This window comes from Triturus cristatus, chromosome 8, assembly GCF_964204655.1.
Source record: "Triturus cristatus chromosome 8, aTriCri1.1, whole genome shotgun sequence".
Taxonomy (NCBI): domain Eukaryota; kingdom Metazoa; phylum Chordata; class Amphibia; order Caudata; family Salamandridae; genus Triturus; species Triturus cristatus.
This window is the reverse complement of record NC_140591.1, coordinates 1,619,411,718-1,619,431,514: the sequence shown is the minus strand read 5'-3', so window position 1 is coordinate 1,619,431,514 and position 19,797 is coordinate 1,619,411,718. Positions and strand designations below refer to the sequence as shown.

The 19,797-nt window shown below is 32.1% G+C and overlaps 19 non-coding genes across 19 annotated transcripts; all 19 read left to right on the top strand.

Moving 5' to 3' along the window:
* The first annotated feature begins 249 nt into the window (after positions 1-249).
* On the top strand, positions 250-323 carry TRNAT-AGU (transfer RNA threonine (anticodon AGU)). Its single transcript has one exon. It is a non-coding gene; the product is annotated as a tRNA-Thr (tRNA).
* A 2,476-nt stretch (positions 324-2,799) lies between these two features.
* On the top strand, positions 2,800-2,872 carry TRNAT-CGU (transfer RNA threonine (anticodon CGU)). Its single transcript has one exon. It is a non-coding gene; the product is annotated as a tRNA-Thr (tRNA).
* Positions 2,873-3,306: 434 nt separating this feature from the next.
* On the top strand, positions 3,307-3,380 carry TRNAT-AGU (transfer RNA threonine (anticodon AGU)). Its single transcript has one exon. It is a non-coding gene; the product is annotated as a tRNA-Thr (tRNA).
* A 1,780-nt stretch (positions 3,381-5,160) lies between these two features.
* Positions 5,161-5,233, top strand: TRNAT-CGU (transfer RNA threonine (anticodon CGU)). The gene has a single exon. It is a non-coding gene; the product is annotated as a tRNA-Thr (tRNA).
* A 947-nt stretch (positions 5,234-6,180) lies between these two features.
* Positions 6,181-6,253, top strand: TRNAT-CGU (transfer RNA threonine (anticodon CGU)). The gene has a single exon. It is a non-coding gene; the product is annotated as a tRNA-Thr (tRNA).
* Positions 6,254-6,687: 434 nt separating this feature from the next.
* Positions 6,688-6,761, top strand: TRNAT-AGU (transfer RNA threonine (anticodon AGU)). The gene has a single exon. It is a non-coding gene; the product is annotated as a tRNA-Thr (tRNA).
* A 2,477-nt stretch (positions 6,762-9,238) lies between these two features.
* On the top strand, positions 9,239-9,311 carry TRNAT-CGU (transfer RNA threonine (anticodon CGU)). The gene has a single exon. It is a non-coding gene; the product is annotated as a tRNA-Thr (tRNA).
* Positions 9,312-9,745: 434 nt separating this feature from the next.
* On the top strand, positions 9,746-9,819 carry TRNAT-AGU (transfer RNA threonine (anticodon AGU)). Its single transcript has one exon. It is a non-coding gene; the product is annotated as a tRNA-Thr (tRNA).
* Positions 9,820-11,276: 1,457 nt separating this feature from the next.
* On the top strand, positions 11,277-11,349 carry TRNAT-CGU (transfer RNA threonine (anticodon CGU)). Its single transcript has one exon. It is a non-coding gene; the product is annotated as a tRNA-Thr (tRNA).
* Positions 11,350-12,296: 947 nt separating this feature from the next.
* Positions 12,297-12,369, top strand: TRNAT-CGU (transfer RNA threonine (anticodon CGU)). The gene has a single exon. It is a non-coding gene; the product is annotated as a tRNA-Thr (tRNA).
* Positions 12,370-12,803: 434 nt separating this feature from the next.
* TRNAT-AGU (transfer RNA threonine (anticodon AGU)) lies at positions 12,804-12,877 on the top strand. Its single transcript has one exon. It is a non-coding gene; the product is annotated as a tRNA-Thr (tRNA).
* Positions 12,878-14,335: 1,458 nt separating this feature from the next.
* TRNAT-CGU (transfer RNA threonine (anticodon CGU)) lies at positions 14,336-14,408 on the top strand. Its single transcript has one exon. It is a non-coding gene; the product is annotated as a tRNA-Thr (tRNA).
* A 434-nt stretch (positions 14,409-14,842) lies between these two features.
* TRNAT-AGU (transfer RNA threonine (anticodon AGU)) lies at positions 14,843-14,916 on the top strand. Its single transcript has one exon. It is a non-coding gene; the product is annotated as a tRNA-Thr (tRNA).
* Positions 14,917-16,373: 1,457 nt separating this feature from the next.
* Positions 16,374-16,446, top strand: TRNAT-CGU (transfer RNA threonine (anticodon CGU)). Its single transcript has one exon. It is a non-coding gene; the product is annotated as a tRNA-Thr (tRNA).
* Positions 16,447-16,880: 434 nt separating this feature from the next.
* Positions 16,881-16,954, top strand: TRNAT-AGU (transfer RNA threonine (anticodon AGU)). Its single transcript has one exon. It is a non-coding gene; the product is annotated as a tRNA-Thr (tRNA).
* A 438-nt stretch (positions 16,955-17,392) lies between these two features.
* Positions 17,393-17,465, top strand: TRNAT-CGU (transfer RNA threonine (anticodon CGU)). Its single transcript has one exon. It is a non-coding gene; the product is annotated as a tRNA-Thr (tRNA).
* Positions 17,466-18,411: 946 nt separating this feature from the next.
* Positions 18,412-18,484, top strand: TRNAT-CGU (transfer RNA threonine (anticodon CGU)). The gene has a single exon. It is a non-coding gene; the product is annotated as a tRNA-Thr (tRNA).
* A 434-nt stretch (positions 18,485-18,918) lies between these two features.
* On the top strand, positions 18,919-18,992 carry TRNAT-AGU (transfer RNA threonine (anticodon AGU)). The gene has a single exon. It is a non-coding gene; the product is annotated as a tRNA-Thr (tRNA).
* Positions 18,993-19,430: 438 nt separating this feature from the next.
* Positions 19,431-19,503, top strand: TRNAT-CGU (transfer RNA threonine (anticodon CGU)). Its single transcript has one exon. It is a non-coding gene; the product is annotated as a tRNA-Thr (tRNA).
* Positions 19,504-19,797: the final 294 nt, after the last annotated feature.

Here is a 19,797-nt window from a genome sequence, read left to right as displayed (position 1 = left end):
AGCAAAATAGAGATGAAAAATCATTCTAGAGTTGAACTCAAGTAATGCATTCTTAAAGAAGGCATAATTAAAACATTTATGAACAGGATAAGCAATATATCAATGAGGTGTTTATGAATAGGATCAGTATCCTCGTCTAAACTATTTGAGTAGTGCATTTTCTGAACTGAGAAATGATAATGAAAGTGAAAAACTCAGGATTCTCTTGAACACCATATGGCAAACTGTTCCTTACAGCATTTTCAAGAGGGTGCTGTGGCTTAGCTGGTTAAAGCGCCTGTCTAGTAAACAGGAGATCCTGAGTTCAAATCTCAGCAGTGCCTTGCTTTCCTTATTCTTAAATAAAAAACTATTTTCATTAAGTTGTCCTGCGATTCAATTCAATTAGAAAAGTCTGATTTATCTTTCGGTTGAACAGATCATCTTAAACCTAATAAAAACTGAAAGTGTTTTCAATATTATGGTAACGATACTGTGATTGCAAAATCAAAAAGGTATTTCAATGAGCAAGAGGCAGATGAAATATGACCCTAGATTTCAGCAATATTGATGAATATATGTAAAACACTTATTTGTAAACTATTCAAAATATGGGATTGAGTTTAAAATGTGTTCTTTTTTAAAACAACATAGCTATTCTTGTTTACAGATTAGGAATCCTTGCTTGTTTAACATTAGAATACATATTAAGACACTTTAACACAGGCACAGAATTTGATCACCAATACTAAATTAATGATCCCTTCTGTATCACTAAAGTAGGTGCTGTGGCTAAGTCGTTAAAGCGCCTCTCTCGTAAACAGGAAATCCTGAGTTCAAATCTCAGCAGCACCTTATTATTGGTCCTTACATGTAAAAATAATTTTCATCACGCAAATGTTTAATACATTTTAAAAAGAAAAGTGTTGTTCTGTGAACATTAGAATGGGTCATCTTAAATTGAAAAACTAAAAAACGTGGTATTGTGAAGATTTTCAAAGTAATGCTTTGAATGAAAAAGGGAAAAAAGAGTGACAAAGAGCAAAATAGAGATAAAAAATCATTCTAGAGTTGAATTCAAGTAATGCATCTTAAAGAAGGCATAATTAAAACATTTATGAACAGGATAAGCAATATATCAATGAGGTGTTTATGAATAGGATCAGTATCCTCGTCTAAAGTTGTTGAGTAGAGCGTTTTCTGAACTTAGAAATGATTATGAAAGTGAAAAACTCAGGATTCTCTTGAACACCATATGGCAAACTGTTCCTTAAAATATTTTCAAGAGGGTGCTGTGGCTTAGCTGGTTAAAGCACCTGTCTAGTAAACAAGAGATACTGAGTTCAAATCTCAGCAGTGCCTTGCTTTCCTCATTCTTCAATAAATAATTATTTTCATTAAGTCGTCCTTTGATTCAATTAAATTAGAAAAGTCTGATTTATCTTTCGGTTGAACAGATCATCTTAAACCAAATAAAAACTGAAAGTGTTTTCAATATTATAGTAACAATACTGTGATTGCAAAATCAAAAAAGGTATTTCAATGAGCAAGAGGCAGATAAAATATAACCCTAGATTTGAGCAATATTGATGAAGATATGTAAAACAATTATTTATAAACTATTCAAAATATGGGATTGAGTTTAAAATGTGTTCTTTTTTAATGCAACATAGCGCTTCTTGTTTACAGATTAGGAATCCTTGCTTGTTTAACATTGGAATACATATTAAGACACTTTAACGCAGGCATAGAATTTGATCACCAATACTAAATTAATGATCCCTTCTGTATCACTAAAGTAGGTGCTGGGGCTAAGAGGTTAAAGCACCTGTCTCGTAAACAGGAAATCCTGAGTTCAAATGTCAGCAGCACCTTATTATTGGTCCTCACATGTAAAAATAATTTTTATCACGCAAATGTTTAATACATTTTAAAAAGAAAAGTGTTGTTCTGTGAACATTAGAATGGGTCATCTTAAATGGAAAAACAAAAAAAGTGGTATTGTGAAGATTTTCAAAGTAATGCTTTGAATGAAAAAGGGAAAAAAGAGTGACAAAGAGCAAAATAGAGATAAAAAATCATTCTAGAGTTGAATTCAAGTAATTCATTCTTAAAGAAGGCATGATTAAAACATTTATGAACAAGATAAGCAATATATCAATGAGGTGTTTATGAATAGGATCAGTATCCTCGTCTAAAGTAGTTGAGTAGAGCGTTTTCTGAACTGAGAAATGATTATGAAAGTGAAAAACTCAGGATTCTCTTGAACACCATATGGCAAACTGTTCCTTAAAGCATTTTCAAGAGGGTGCTGTGGCTTAGCTGGTTAAAGCACTTGTCTAGTAAACAGGAGATCCTGAGTTTAAATCTCAGCAGTGCCCTGCTTTCCTCATTCTTAAATAAAAAACTATATTCATTAAGTCGTCCTGCGATTCAATTCAATTAGAAAAGTCTGATTTATCTTTCGGTTGAACAGATCATCTTAAACCTAATACAAACTGAAAGTGTTTTCAATATTATAGTAACAATACTGTGATTGCAAAAATCAAAAAGGTATTTCAATGAGCAAGAGGCAGATGAAATATGACCCTAGATTTCAGCAATATTGATGAATATATGTAAAAAACGTATTTATAAACTATTCAAAATATGGTATTGAGTTTAAAATGTGTTCTTTTTTAATACAACATAGCTATTCTTGTTTACAGATTAGGAATCCTTGCTTGTTTAACATTAGAATACATATTAAGACACTTTAACACAGGCACAGAAGTTGATCACCAATACTAAATTAATGATCCCTTCTGTATCACTAAAGTAGGTGCTGTGGCTAAGTGGTTAAAGCGCCTGTCTCGTAAACAGGAAATCCTGAGTTCAAATCTCAGCAGCACTTTATTATTGGTCCTTACATGTAAAAATAATTTTCATCACGCAAATGTTTAATACATTTTAAAAAGAAAAGTGTTGTTCTGTGAACATTAGAATGGGTCATCTTAAATTGAAAAACTAACAAACGTGGTATTGTGAAGATTTTCAAAGTAATGCTTTGAATGAAAAAGGGAAAAAAGAGTGACAAAGAGCAAAATAGAGATGAAAAATCATTCTAGAGTTGAACTCAAGTAATGCATTCTTAAAGAAGTCATAATTAAAACATTTATGAACAGGATAAGCAATATATCAATGAGGTGTTTATGAATAGGATCAGTATCCTCGTCTAAACTATTTGAGTAGTGCATTTTCTGAACTGAGAAATGATTATGAAAGTGAAAAACTCAGGATTCTCTTGAACACCATATGGCAAACTGTTCCTTACAGCATTTTCAAGAGGGTGCTGTGGCTTAGCTGGTTAAAGCGCCTGTCTAGTAAACAGGAGATCCTGAGTTCAAATCTCAGCAGTGCCTTGCTTTCCTTATTCTTAAATAAAAAACTATTTTCATTAAGTTGTCCTGCGATTCAATTCAATTAGAAAAGTCTGATTTATCTTTCGGTTGAACAGATCATCTTAAACCTAATAAAAACTGAAAGTGTTTTCAATATTATGGTAACGATACTGTGATTGCAAAATCAAAAAGGTATTTCAATGAGCAAGAGGCAGATGAAATATGACCCTAGATTTCAGCAATATTGATGAATATATGTAAAACACTTATTTGTAAACTATTCAAAATATGGGATTGAGTTTAAAATGTGTTCTTTTTTAAAACAACATAGCTATTCTTGTTTACAGATTAGGAATCCTTGCTTGTTTAACATTAGAATACATATTAAGACACTTTAACACAGGCACAGAATTTGATCACCAATACTAAATTAATGATCCCTTCTGTATCACTAAAGTAGGTGCTGTGGCTAAGTCGTTAAAGCGCCTCTCTCGTAAACAGGAAATCCTGAGTAGGGGTGGGCGGAATTTGCGTAATCGCGTTACGCAAACCTCCGCGAAACGGTAAAAAATCTCCGCGAACACGCAGAAATTCCGCGAACACGCGGAATTGCTTGTTCGCGATACTTTTTTCCTGTTCGCGATCGCTGTTTGCGTGCTCGGGGTGAAATATCTCGCGAACACGCATATTGAGAACGCGAACAAGCAAAAAATTTCGCGAAGTCGCGGAACGCAGATTTTTGGGTAATTTCGCGTTCTCCGCGGAACGCGAAATTACGCAAATTCCGCAAATTCCGCGAACGGAACGGAATTTACTGCCCAGGCCTAATCCTGAGTTCAAATCTCAGCAGCACCTTATTATTGGTCCTTACATGTAAAAATAATTTTCATCACGCAAATGTTTAATACATTTTAAAAAGAAAAGTGTTGTTCTGTGAACATTAGAATGGGTCATCTTAAATTGAAAAACTAAAAAACGTGGTATTGTGAAGATTTTCAAAGTAATGCTTTGAATGAAAAAGGGAAAAAAGAGTGACAAAGAGCAAAATAGAGATAAAAAATCATTCTTGAGTTGAATTCAAGTAATGCATTCTTAAAGAAGGCATAATTAAAACATTTATGAACAGGATAAGCAATATATCAATGAGGTGTTTATCAATAGGATCAGTATCCTCGTCTAAACTATTTGAGTAGTGCGTTTTCGGAACTGAGAAATGATTATGAAAGTGAAAAACTCAGGTTTCTCTCGAACACCATATGGCAAACTGTTCGTTAAAGCACGTTCAAGAGGGTGTTGTGGCTTAGCTGGTTAAAGCACCTGTCCAGTAAACAAGAGATCCTGTGTTCAAATCTCAGCAGTGCCTTGCTTTCCTCATTCCTAAATAAAAAATTATTTTCATTAAGTCGTCCTGCGATTCAATTAAATTAGAAAAGTCTGATTTATCTTTCGGTTGAACAGATCATCTTAAACCTAATAAAAACTGAAAGTGTTTTCAATATTATATTAACAATACTGTGATTGCAAAATCAAAAAGGTATTTCAATGAGCAAGAGGCAGATGAAATATAACCCTAGATTTGAGCAATATTGATGAATATATGTAAAACACTTATTTATAAACTATTCAAAATATGGGATTGACTTTAAAATGTGTTCTTTTTTAATACAACATAGCTATTCTTGTTTACATATTAGGAATCCTTGCGTGTTTAACATTAGAATACATATTAAGACACGTTAACACAGGCACAGAATTTGATCACCAATACTAAATTAATGATCCCTTCAGTATCACTAAAGTAGGTGCTGTGGCTAAGTGGTTAAAGCGCCTGTCTCGTAAACAGGAAATCCTGAGTTCAAATCTCAGCAGCACCTTATTATTGGTCCTTACATGTAAAAATAATTTTCATCACGCAAATGTTTACTACATTTTAAAAAGAAAAGTGTTGTTCTGTGAACATTAGAATGGGTCATCTTAAATTGAAAAACAAAAAAACGTGGTATTGTGAAGATTTTCAAAGCAATGCTTTGAATGAAAAAGGGAAAAAAGAGTGACAAAGAGCAAAATAGAGATAAAAAATCATTCTAGAGTTGAATTCAAGTAATGCATTCTTAAAGAAGGCATGATTAAAACATTTATGAACAGGATAAGCAATATAGCAATGAGGTGTTTATGAATAGGATCAGTATCCTCGTCTAAAGTAGTTGAGTAGAGCGTTTTCTGAACTGAGAAATGATTATGAAAGTGAAAAACTCAGGATTCCCTTGAACACCATATGGCAAACTGTTCCTTAAAGTATTTTCAAGAGGGTGCTGTGGCTTAGCTGGTTAAAGCACCTGTCTAGTAAACAAGAGATCCTGAGTTTAAATCTCAGCAGTGCCTTGCTTTCCTCATTCTTAAATAAAAAACTATATTCATTAAGTCGTCCTGCGATTCAATTCAATTAGAAAAGTCTGATTTATCTTTCGGTTGAACAGATCATCTTAAACCTAATACAAACTGAAAGTGTTTTCAATATTATAGTAACAATACTGTGATTGCAAAAATCAAAAAGGTATTTCAATGAGCAAGAGGCAGATGAAATATGACCCTAGATTTCAGCAATATTGATGAATATATGTAAAAAACTTATTTATAAACTATTCAAAATATGGTATTGAGTTTAAAATGTGTTCTTTTTTAATACAACATAGCTATTCTTGTTTACAGATTAGGAATCCTTGCTTGTTTAACATTAGAATACATATTAAGACACTTTAACACAGGCACAGAAGTTGATCACCAATACTAAATTAATGATCCCTTCTGTATCACTAAAGTAGGTGCTGTGGCTAAGTGGTTAAAGCGCCTGTCTCGTAAACAGGAAATCCTGAGTTCAAATCTCAGCAGCACTTTATTATTGGTCCTTACATGTAAAAATAATTTTCATCACGCAAATGTTTAATACATTTTAAAAAGAAAAGTGTTGTTCTGTGAACATTAGAATGGGTCATCTTAAATTGAAAAACTAACAAACGTGGTATTGTGAAGATTTTCAAAGTAATGCTTTGAATGAAAAAGGGAAAAAAGAGTGACAAAGAGCAAAATAGAGATGAAAAATCATTCTAGAGTTGAACTCAAGTAATGCATTCTTAAAGAAGGCATAATTAAAACATTTATGAACAGGATAAGCAATATATCAATGAGGTGTTTATGAATAGGATCAGTATCCTCGTCTAAACTATTTGAGTAGTGCATTTTCTGAACTGAGAAATGATTATGAAAGTGAAAAACTCAGGATTCTCTTGAACACCATATGGCAAACTGTTCCTTACAGCATTTTCAAGAGGGTGCTGTGGCTTAGCTGGTTAAAGCGCCTGTCTAGTAAACAGGAGATCCTGAGTTCAAATCTCAGCAGTGCCTTGCTTTCCTTATTCTTAAATAAAAAACTATTTTCATTAAGTTGTCCTGCGATTCAATTCAATTAGAAAAGTCTGATTTATCTTTCGGTTGAACAGATCATCTTAAACCTAATAAAAACTGAAAGTGTTTTCAATATTATGGTAACGATACTGTGATTGCAAAATCAAAAAGGTATTTCAATGAGCAAGAGGCAGATGAAATATGACCCTAGATTTCAGCAATATTGATGAATATATGTAAAACACTTATTTGTAAACTATTCAAAATATGGGATTGAGTTTAAAATGTGTTCTTTTTTAAAACAACATAGCTATTCTTGTTTACAGATTAGGAATCCTTGCTTGTTTAACATTAGAATACATATTAAGACACTTTAACACAGGCACAGAATTTGATCACCAATACTAAATTAATGATCCCTTCTGTATCACTAAAGTAGGTGCTGTGGCTAAGTCGTTAAAGCGCCTCTCTCGTAAACAGGAAATCCTGAGTTCAAATCTCAGCAGCACCTTATTATTGGTCCTTACATGTAAAAATAATTTTCATCACGCAAATGTTTAATACATTTTAAAAAGAAAAGTGTTGTTCTGTGAACATTAGAATGGGTCATCTTAAATTGAAAAACTAAAAAACGTGGTATTGTGAAGATTTTCAAAGTAATGCTTTGAATGAAAAAGGGAAAAAAGAGTGACAAAGAGCAAAATAGAGATAAAAAATCATTCTAGAGTTGAATTCAAGTAATGCATTCTTAAAGAAGGCATAATTAAAACATTTATGAACAGGATAAGCAATATATCAATGAGGTGTTTATGAATAGGATCAGTATCCTCGTCTAAAGTTGTTGAGTAGAGCGTTTTCTGAACTTAGAAATGATTATGAAAGTGAAAAACTCAGGATTCTCTTGAACACCATATGGCAAACTGTTCCTTAAAATATTTTCAAGAGGGTGCTGTGGCTTAGCTGGTTAAAGCACCTGTCTAGTAAACAAGAGATACTGAGTTCAAATCTCAGCAGTGCCTTGCTTTCCTCATTCTTCAATAAAAAATTATTTTCATTAAGTCGTCCTTTGATTCAATTAAATTAGAAAAGTCTGATTTATCTTTCGGTTGAACAGATCATCTTAAACCAAATAAAAACTGAAAGTGTTTTCAATATTATAGTAACAATACTGTGATTGCAAAATCAAAAAAGGTATTTCAATGAGCAAGAGGCAGATAAAATATAACCCTAGATTTGAGCAATATTGATGAAGATATGTAAAACAATTATTTATAAACTATTCAAAATATGGGATTGAGTTTAAAATGTGTTCTTTTTTAATGCAACATAGCGCTTCTTGTTTACAGATTAGGAATCCTTGCTTGTTTAACATTGGAATACATATTAAGACACTTTAACGCAGGCATAGAATTTGATCACCAATACTAAATTAATGATCCCTTCTGTATCACTAAAGTAGGTGCTGGGGCTAAGAGGTTAAAGCACCTGTCTCGTAAACAGGAAATCCTGAGTTCAAATGTCAGCAGCACCTTATTATTGGTCCTCACATGTAAAAATAATTTTTATCACGCAAATGTTTAATACATTTTAAAAAGAAAAGTGTTGTTCTGTGAACATTAGAATGGGTCATCTTAAATGGAAAAACAAAAAAAGTGGTATTGTGAAGATTTTCAAAGTAATGCTTTGAATGAAAAAGGGAAAAAAGAGTGACAAAGAGCAAAATAGAGATAAAAAATCATTCTAGAGTTGAATTCAAGTAATTCATTCTTAAAGAAGGCATGATTAAAACATTTATGAACAAGATAAGCAATATATCAATGAGGTGTTTATGAATAGGATCAGTATCCTCGTCTAAAGTAGTTGAGTAGAGCGTTTTCTGAACTGAGAAATGATTATGAAAGTGAAAAACTCAGGATTCTCTTGAACACCATATGGCAAACTGTTCCTTAAAGCATTTTCAAGAGGGTGCTGTGGCTTAGCTGGTTAAAGCGCCTGTCTAGTAAACAGGAGATCCTGAGTTTAAATCTCAGCAGTGCCTTGCTTTCCTCATTCTTAAATAAAAAACTATATTCATTAAGTCGTCCTGCGATTCAATTCAATTCGAAAAGTCTGATTTATCTTTCGGTTGAACAGATCATCTTAAACCTAATACAAACTGAAAGTGTTTTCAATATTATAGTAACAATACTGTGATTGCAAAAATCAAAAAGGTATTTCAATGAGCAAGAGGCAGATGAAATATGACCCTAGATTTCAGCAATATTGATGAATATATGTAAAAAACTTATTTATAAACTATTCAAAATATGGTATTGAGTTTAAAATGTGTTCTTTTTTAATACAACATAGCTATTCTTGTTTACAGATTAGGAATCCTTGCTTGTTTAACATTAGAATACATATTAAGACACTTTAACACAGGCACAGAAGTTGATCACCAATACTAAATTAATGATCCCTTCTGTATCACTAAAGTAGGTGCTGTGGCTAAGTGGTTAAAGCGCCTGTCTCGTAAACAGGAAATCCTGAGTTCAAATCTCAGCAGCACTTTATTATTGGTCCTTACATGTAAAAATAATTTTCATCACGCAAATGTTTAATACATTTTAAAAAGAAAAGTGTTGTTCTGTGAACATTAGAATGGGTCATCTTAAATTGAAAAACTAACAAACGTGGTATTGTGAAGATTTTCAAAGTAATGCTTTGAATGAAAAAGGGAAAAAAGAGTGACAAAGAGCAAAATAGAGATGAAAAATCATTCTAGAGTTGAACTCAAGTAATGCATTCTTAAAGAAGTCATAATTAAAACATTTATGAACAGGATAAGCAATATATCAATGAGGTGTTTATGAATAGGATCAGTATCCTCGTCTAAACTATTTGAGTAGTGCATTTTCTGAACTGAGAAATGATTATGAAAGTGAAAAACTCAGGATTCTCTTGAACACCATATGGCAAACTGTTCCTTACAGCATTTTCAAGAGGGTGCTGTGGCTTAGCTGGTTAAAGCGCCTGTCTAGTAAACAGGAGATCCTGAGTTCAAATCTCAGCAGTGCCTTGCTTTCCTTATTCTTAAATAAAAAACTATTTTCATTAAGTTGTCCTGCGATTCAATTCAATTAGAAAAGTCTGATTTATCTTTCGGTTGAACAGATCATCTTAAACCTAATAAAAACTGAAAGTGTTTTCAATATTATGGTAACGATACTGTGATTGCAAAATCAAAAAGGTATTTCAATGAGCAAGAGGCAGATGAAATATGACCCTAGATTTCAGCAATATTGATGAATATATGTAAAACACTTATTTGTAAACTATTCAAAATATGGGATTGAGTTTAAAATGTGTTCTTTTTTAAAACAACATAGCTATTCTTGTTTACAGATTAGGAATCCTTGCTTGTTTAACATTAGAATACATATTAAGACACTTTAACACAGGCACAGAATTTGATCACCAATACTAAATTAATGATCCCTTCTGTATCACTAAAGTAGGTGCTGTGGCTAAGTCGTTAAAGCGCCTCTCTCGTAAACAGGAAATCCTGAGTTCAAATCTCAGCAGCACCTTATTATTGGTCCTTACATGTAAAAATAATTTTCATCACGCAAATGTTTAATACATTTTAAAAAGAAAAGTGTTGTTCTGTGAACATTAGAATGGGTCATCTTAAATTGAAAAACTAAAAAACGTGGTATTGTGAAGATTTTCAAAGTAATGCTTTGAATGAAAAAGGGAAAAAAGAGTGACAAAGAGCAAAATAGAGATAAAAAATCATTCTTGAGTTGAATTCAAGTAATGCATTCTTAAAGAAGGCATAATTAAAACATTTATGAACAGGATAAGCAATATATCAATGAGGTGTTTATCAATAGGATCAGTATCCTCGTCTAAACTATTTGAGTAGTGCGTTTTCGGAACTGAGAAATGATTATGAAAGTGAAAAACTCAGGTTTCTCTCGAACACCATATGGCAAACTGTTCGTTAAAGCACGTTCAAGAGGGTGTTGTGGCTTAGCTGGTTAAAGCACCTGTCCAGTAAACAAGAGATCCTGTGTTCAAATCTCAGCAGTGCCTTGCTTTCCTCATTCCTAAATAAAAAATTATTTTCATTAAGTCGTCCTGCGATTCAATTAAATTAGAAAAGTCTGATTTATCTTTCGGTTGAACAGATCATCTTAAACCTAATAAAAACTGAAAGTGTTTTCAATATTATATTAACAATACTGTGATTGCAAAATCAAAAAGGTATTTCAATGAGCAAGAGGCAGATGAAATATAACCCTAGATTTGAGCAATATTGATGAATATATGTAAAACACTTATTTATAAACTATTCAAAATATGGGATTGACTTTAAAATGTGTTCTTTTTTAATACAACATAGCTATTCTTGTTTACATATTAGGAATCCTTGCGTGTTTAACATTAGAATACATATTAAGACACGTTAACACAGGCACAGAATTTGATCACCAATACTAAATTAATGATCCCTTCAGTATCACTAAAGTAGGTGCTGTGGCTAAGTGGTTAAAGCGCCTGTCTCGTAAACAGGAAATCCTGAGTTCAAATCTCAGCAGCACCTTATTATTGGTCCTTACATGTAAAAATAATTTTCATCACGCAAATGTTTACTACATTTTAAAAAGAAAAGTGTTGTTCTGTGAACATTAGAATGGGTCATCTTAAATTGAAAAACAAAAAAACGTGGTATTGTGAAGATTTTCAAAGCAATGCTTTGAATGAAAAAGGGAAAAAAGAGTGACAAAGAGCAAAATAGAGATAAAAAATCATTCTAGAGTTGAATTCAAGTAATGCATTCTTAAAGAAGGCATGATTAAAACATTTATGAACAGGATAAGCAATATAGCAATGAGGTGTTTATGAATAGGATCAGTATCCTCGTCTAAAGTAGTTGAGTAGAGCGTTTTCTGAACTGAGAAATGATTATGAAAGTGAAAAACTCAGGATTCCCTTGAACACCATATGGCAAACTGTTCCTTAAAGTATTTTCAAGAGGGTGCTGTGGCTTAGCTGGTTAAAGCACCTGTCTAGTAAACAAGAGATCCTGAGTTTAAATCTCAGCAGTGCCTTGCTTTCCTCATTCTTAAATAAAAAACTATATTCATTAAGTCGTCCTGCGATTCAATTCAATTAGAAAAGTCTGATTTATCTTTCGGTTGAACAGATCATCTTAAACCTAATACAAACTGAAAGTGTTTTCAATATTATAGTAACAATACTGTGATTGCAAAAATCAAAAAGGTATTTCAATGAGCAAGAGGCAGATGAAATATGACCCTAGATTTCAGCAATATTGATGAATATATGTAAAAAACTTATTTATAAACTATTCAAAATATGGTATTGAGTTTAAAATGTGTTCTTTTTTAATACAACATAGCTATTCTTGTTTACAGATTAGGAATCCTTGCTTGTTTAACATTAGAATACATATTAAGACACTTTAACACAGGCACAGAAGTTGATCACCAATACTAAATTAATGATCCCTTCTGTATCACTAAAGTAGGTGCTGTGGCTAAGTGGTTAAAGCGCCTGTCTCGTAAACAGGAAATCCTGAGTTCAAATCTCAGCAGCACTTTATTATTGGTCCTTACATGTAAAAATAATTTTCATCACGCAAATGTTTAATACATTTTAAAAAGAAAAGTGTTGTTCTGTGAACATTAGAATGGGTCATCTTAAATTGAAAAACTAACAAACGTGGTATTGTGAAGATTTTCAAAGTAATGCTTTGAATGAAAAAGGGAAAAAAGAGTGACAAAGAGCAAAATAGAGATGAAAAATCATTCTAGAGTTGAACTCAAGTAATGCATTCTTAAAGAAGGCATAATTAAAACATTTATGAACAGGATAAGCAATATATCAATGAGGTGTTTATGAATAGGATCAGTATCCTCGTCTAAACTATTTGAGTAGTGCATTTTCTGAACTGAGAAATGATTATGAAAGTGAAAAACTCAGGATTCTCTTGAACACCATATGGCAAACTGTTCCTTACAGCATTTTCAAGAGGGTGCTGTGGCTTAGCTGGTTAAAGCGCCTGTCTAGTAAACAGGAGATCCTGAGTTCAAATCTCAGCAGTGCCTTGCTTTCCTTATTCTTAAATAAAAAACTATTTTCATTAAGTTGTCCTGCGATTCAATTCAATTAGAAAAGTCTGATTTATCTTTCGGTTGAACAGATCATCTTAAACCTAATAAAAACTGAAAGTGTTTTCAATATTATGGTAACGATACTGTGATTGCAAAATCAAAAAGGTATTTCAATGAGCAAGAGGCAGATGAAATATGACCCTAGATTTCAGCAATATTGATGAATATATGTAAAACACTTATTTGTAAACTATTCAAAATATGGGATTGAGTTTAAAATGTGTTCTTTTTTAAAACAACATAGCTATTCTTGTTTACAGATTAGGAATCCTTGCTTGTTTAACATTAGAATACATATTAAGACACTTTAACACAGGCACAGAATTTGATCACCAATACTAAATTAATGATCCCTTCTGTATCACTAAAGTAGGTGCTGTGGCTAAGTCGTTAAAGCGCCTCTCTCGTAAACAGGAAATCCTGAGTTCAAATCTCAGCAGCACCTTATTATTGGTCCTTACATGTAAAAATAATTTTCATCACGCAAATGTTTAATACATTTTAAAAAGAAAAGTGTTGTTCTGTGAACATTAGAATGGGTCATCTTATATTGAAAAACTAAAAAACGTGGTATTGTGAAGATTTTCAAAGTAATGCTTTGAATGAAAAAGGATAAAAAGAGTGACAAAGAGCAAAATAGAGATAAAAAATCATTCTAGAGTTGAATTCAAGTAATGCATTCTTAAAGAAGGCATAATTAAAACATTTATGAACAGGATAAGCAATATATCAATGAGGTGTTTATGAATAGGATCAGTATCCTCGTCTAAAGTTGTTGAGTAGAGCGTTTTCTGAACTTAGAAATGATTATGAAAGTGAAAAACTCAGGATTCTCTTGAACACCATATGGCAAACTGTTCCTTAAAGTATTTTCAAGAGGGTGCTGTGGCTTAGCTGGTTAAAGCACCTGTCTAGTAAACAAGAGATACTGAGTTCAAATCTCAGCAGTGCCTTGCTTTCCTCATTCTTCAATAAAAAATTATTTTCATTAAGTCGTCCTTTGATTCAATTAAATTAGAAAAGTCTGATTTATCTTTCGGTTGAACAGATCATCTTAAACCAAATAAAAACTGAAAGTGTTTTCAATATTATAGTAACAATACTGTGATTGCAAAATCAAAAAAGGTATTTCAATGAGCAAGAGGCAGATAAAATATAACCCTAGATTTGAGCAATATTGATGAAGATATGTAAAACAATTATTTATAAACTATTCAAAATATGGGATTGAGTTTAAAATGTGTTCTTTTTTAATGCAACATAGCGCTTCTTGTTTACAGATTAGGAATCCTTGCTTGTTTAACATTAGAATACATATTAAGACACTTTAACACAGGCACAGAAGTTGATCACCAATACTAAATTAATGATCCCTTCTGTATCACTAAAGTAGGTGCTGTGGCTAAGTGGTTAAAGCGCCTGTCTCGTAAACAGGAAATCCTGAGTTCAAATCTCAGCAGCACTTTATTATTGGTCCTTACATGTAAAAATAATTTTCATCACGCAAATGTTTAATACATTTTAAAAAGAAAAGTGTTGTTCTGTGAACATTAGAATGGGTCATCTTAAATTGAAAAACTAACAAACGTGGTATTGTGAAGATTTTCAAAGTAATGCTTTGAATGAAAAAGGGAAAAAAGAGTGACAAAGAGCAAAATAGAGATGAAAAATCATTCTAGAGTTGAACTCAAGTAATGCATTCTTAAAGAAGGCATAATTAAAACATTTATGAACAGGATAAGCAATATATCAATGAGGTGTTTATGAATAGGATCAGTATCCTCATCTAAACTATTTGAGTAGTGCATTTTCTGAACTGAGAAATGATTATGAAAGTGAAAAACTCAGGATTCTCTTGAACACCATATGGCAAACTGTTCCTTACAGCATTTTCAAGAGGGTGCTGTGGCTTAGCTGGTTAAAGCGCCTGTCTAGTAAACAGGAGATCCTGAGTTCAAATCTCAGCAGTGCCTTGCTTTCCTTATTCTTAAATAAAAAACTATTTTCATTAAGTTGTCCTGCGATTCAATTCAATTAGAAAAGTCTGATTTATCTTTCGGTTGAACAGATCATCTTAAACCTAATAAAAACTGAAAGTGTTTTCAATATTATGGTAACGATACTGTGATTGCAAAATCAAAAAGGTATTTCAATGAGCAAGAGGCAGATGAAATATGACCCTAGATTTCAGCAATATTGATGAATATATGTAAAACACTTATTTATAAACTATTCAAAATATGGTATTGAGTTTAAAATGTGTTCTTTTTTAAAACAACATAGCTATTCTTGTTTACAGATTAGGAATCCTTGCTTGTTTAACATTAGAATACATATTAAGACACTTTAACACAGGCACAGAATTTGATCACCAATACTAAATTAATGATCCCTTCTGTATCACTAAACTAGGTGCTGTGGCTAAGTCGTTAAAGCGCCTCTCTCGTAAACAGGAAATCCTGAGTTCAAATCTCAGCAGCACCTTATTATTGGTCCTTACATGTAAAAATAATTTTCATCACGCAAATGTTTAATACATTTTAAAAAGAAAAGTGTTGTTCTGTGAACATTAGAATGGGTCATCTTAAATTGAAAAACTAAAAAACGTGGTATTGTGAAGATTTTCAAAGTAATGCTTTGAATGAAAAAGGGAAAAAAGAGTGACAAAGAGCAAAATAGAGATAAAAAATCATTCTTGAGTTGAATTCAAGTAATGCATTCTTAAAGAAGGCATAATTAAAACATTTATGAACAGGATAAGCAATATATCAATGAGGTGTTTATCAATAGGATCAGTATCCTCGTCTAAACTATTTGAGTAGTGCGTTTTCGGAACTGAGAAATGATTATGAAAGTGAAAAACTCAGGTTTCTCTCGAACACCATATGGCAAACTGTTCGTTAAAGCACGTTCAAGAGGGTGTTGTGGCTTAGCTGGTTAAAGCACCTGTCCAGTAAACAAGAGATCCTGTGTTCAAATCTCAGCAGTGCCTTGCTTTCCTCATTCCTAAATAAAAAATTATTTTCATTAAGTCGTCCTGCGATTCAATTAAATTAGAAAAGTCTGATTTATCTTTCGGTTGAACAGATCATCTTAAACCTAATAAAAACTGAAAGTGTTTTCAATATTATATTAACAATACTGTGATTGCAAAATCAAAAAGGTATTTCAATGAGCAAGAGGCAGATGAAATATAACCCTAGATTTGAGCAATATTGATGAATATATGTAAAACACTTATTTATAAACTATTCAAAATATGGGATTGACTTTAAAATGTGTTCTTTTTTAATACAACATAGCTATTCTTGTTTACATATTAGGAATCCTTGCGTGTTTAACATTAGAATACATATTAAGACACGTTAACACAGGCACAGAATTTGATCACCAATACTAAATTAATGATCCCTTCAGTATCACTAAAGTAGGTGCTGTGGCTAAGTGGTTAAAGCGCCTGTCTCGTAAACAGGAAATCCTGAGTTCAAATCTCAGCAGCACCTTATTATTGGTCCTTACATGTAAAAATAATTTTCATCACGCAAATGTTTACTACATTTTAAAAAGAAAAGTGTTGTTCTGTGAACATTAGAATGGGTCATCTTAAATTGAAAAACAAAAAAACGTGGTATTGTGAAGATTTTCAAAGCAATGCTTTGAATGAAAAAGGGAAAAAAGAGTGACAAAGAGCAAAATAGAGATAAAAAATCATTCTAGAGTTGAATTCAAGTAATGCATTCTTAAAGAAGGCATGATTAAAACATTTATGAACAGGATAAGCAATATAGCAATGAGGTGTTTATGAATAGGATCAGTATCCTCGTCTAAAGTAGTTGAGTAGAGCGTTTTCTGAACTGAGAAATGATTATGAAAGTGAAAAACTCAGGATTCTCTTGAACACCATATGGCAAACTGTTCCTTAAAGCATTTTCAAGAGGGTGCTGTGGCTTAGCTGGTTAAAGCGCCTGTCTAGTAAACAGGAGATCCTGAGTTCAAATCTCAGCAGTGCCTTGCTTTCCTCATTCTTAAATAAAAAATTATTTTCATTAAGTCGTCCTGCGATTCAATTAAATTAGAAAAGTCTGATTTATCTTTCGGTTGAACAGATCATCTTAAACCTAATAAAAACTGAAAGTGTTTTCAATATTATAGTAACGATACTGTGATTACAAAATCAAAAAGGTATTTCAATGAGCAAGAGGCAGATGAAATATGACCCTAGATTTCAGCAATATTGATGAATATATGTAAAACACTTATTTGTAAACTATTCAAAATATGGGATTGAGTTTAAAATGTGTTCTTTTTTAATACAACATAGCTATTCTTGTTTACAGATTAGGAATCCTTGCTTGTTTAACATTAGAATACATATTAAGACACTTTAACACAGGCACAGAATTTGATCACCAATACTAAATTAATGATCCCTTCTGTATCACTAAAGTAGGTGCTGTGGCTAAGTGGTTAAAGCGCCTGTCTCGTGAACAGGAAATCCTGAGTTCAAATCTCAGCAGCACCTTATTATTGGTCCTTACATGTAAAAATAATTTTCATCACGCAAATGTTTAATACATTTTAAAAAGAAAAGTGTTGTTCTGTGAACATTAGAATGGGTCATCTTAAATTGAAAAACTAAAAAACGTGGTATTGTGAAGATTTTCAAAGTAATGCTTTGAATGAAAACGGGAAAAAAGAGTGACAAAGAGCAAAATAGAGATAAAAAATCATTCTTGAGTTGAATTCAAGTAATGCATTCTTAAAGAAGGCATAATTAAAACATTTATGAACAGGATAAGCAATATATCAATGAGGTGTTTATCAATAGGATCAGTATCCTCGTCTAAACTATTTGAGTAGTGCGTTTTCGGAACTGAGAAATGATTATGAAAGTGAAAAACTCAGGTTTCTCTCGAACACCATATGGCAAACTGTTCGTTAAAGCACGTTCAAGAGGGTGTTGTGGCTTAGCTGGTTAAAGCACCTGTCCAGTAAACAAGAGATCCTGTGTTCAAATCTCAGCAGTGCCTTGCTTTCCTCATTCCTAAATAAAAAATTATTTTCATTAAGTCGTCCTGCGATTCAATTAAATTAGAAAAGTCTGATTTATCTTTCGGTTGAACAGATCATCTTAAACCTAATAAAAACTGAAAGTGTTTTCAATATTATATTAACAATACTGTGATTGCAAAATCAAAAAGTTATTTCAATGAGCAAGAGGCTGATGAAATATGACCCTAGATTTGAGCAATATTGATGAATATATGTAAAACACTTATTTATAAACTATTCAAAATATGGGATTGACTTTAAAATGTGTTCTTTTTTAATACAACATAGCTATTCTTGTTTACAGATTAGGAATCCTTGCTTGTTTAACATTAGAATACATATTAAGACACTTTAACACAGGCACAGAAGTTGATCACCAATACTAAATTAATGATCCCTTCTGTATTACTAAAGTAGGTGCTGTGGCTAAGTGGTTAAAGCGCCTCTCTCGTAAACAGGAAATCCTGAGTTCAAATCTCAGCAGCACCTTATTATTGGTCCTTACATGTAAAAATAATTTTCATCACGCAAATGTTTAATACATTTTAAAAAGAAAAGTGTTGTTCTGTGAACATTAGAATGGGTCATCTTAAATTGAAAAACTAAAAAACGTGGTATTGTGAAGATTTTCAAAGTAATGCTTTGAATGAAAAAGGGAAAAAAGACTGACAAAGAGCAAAATAGAGATAAAAAATCCTTCTAGAGTTGAATTCAAGTAATGCATTCTTAAAGAAGGCATAATTAAAACATTTATGAACAGGATAAGCAATATATCAATGAGGTGTTTATCAATAGGATCAGTATCCTCGTCTAAACTATTTGAGTAGTGCGTTTTCGGAACTGAGAAATGATTATGAAAGTGAAAAACTCAGGTTTCTCTTGAACACCATATGGCAAACTGTTCGTTAAAGCATGTTCAAGAGGGTGCTGTGGCTTAGCTGGTTAAAGCGCCTGTCTAGTAAACAGGAGATCCTGAGTTCAAATCTCAGCAGTGCCTTGCTTTCCTCATTCTTAAATAAAAAATTATTTTCATTAAGTCGTCCTGCGATTCAATTAAATTAGAAAAGTCTGATTTATCTTTCGGTTGAACAGATCATCTTAAACCTAATAAAAACTAAAAGTGTTTTCAATATTATATTAACAATACTGTGATTGCAAAATCAAAAAGGTATTTCAATGAGCAAGAGGCAGATTAAATATAACCCTAGATTTGAGCAATATTGATGAATATATGTAAAACACTTATTTATAAACTATTCAAAATATGGGATTGAGTTTAAAATGTGTTCTTTTTTAATACAACATAGCTATTCTTGTTTACATATTAGGAATCCTTGCGTGTTTAACATTAGAATACATATTAAGACAAGTTAACACAGGCACAGAATTTGATCACCAATACTAAATTAATGATCCCTTCGATATCACTAAAGTAGGTGCTGTGGCTAAGTGGTTAAAGCGCCTGTCTCGTAAACAGGAAATCCTGAGTTCAAATCTCAGCAACACCTTATTATTGGTCCTTACATGTAAAAATAATTTTCATCACGCAAATGTTTAATACATTTTAAAAAGAAAAGTGTTGTTCTGTGAACATTAGAATGGGTCATCTTAAATTGAAAAACAAAAAAACGTGGTATTGTGAAGATTTTCAAAGCAATGCTTTGAATGAAAAAGGGAAAAAAGAGTGACAAAGAGCAAAATAGAGATAAAAAATCATTCTAGAGTTGAATTCAAGTAATGCATTCTTAAAGAAAGCATGATTAAAACATTTATGAACAGGATAAGCAATATATCAATGAGGT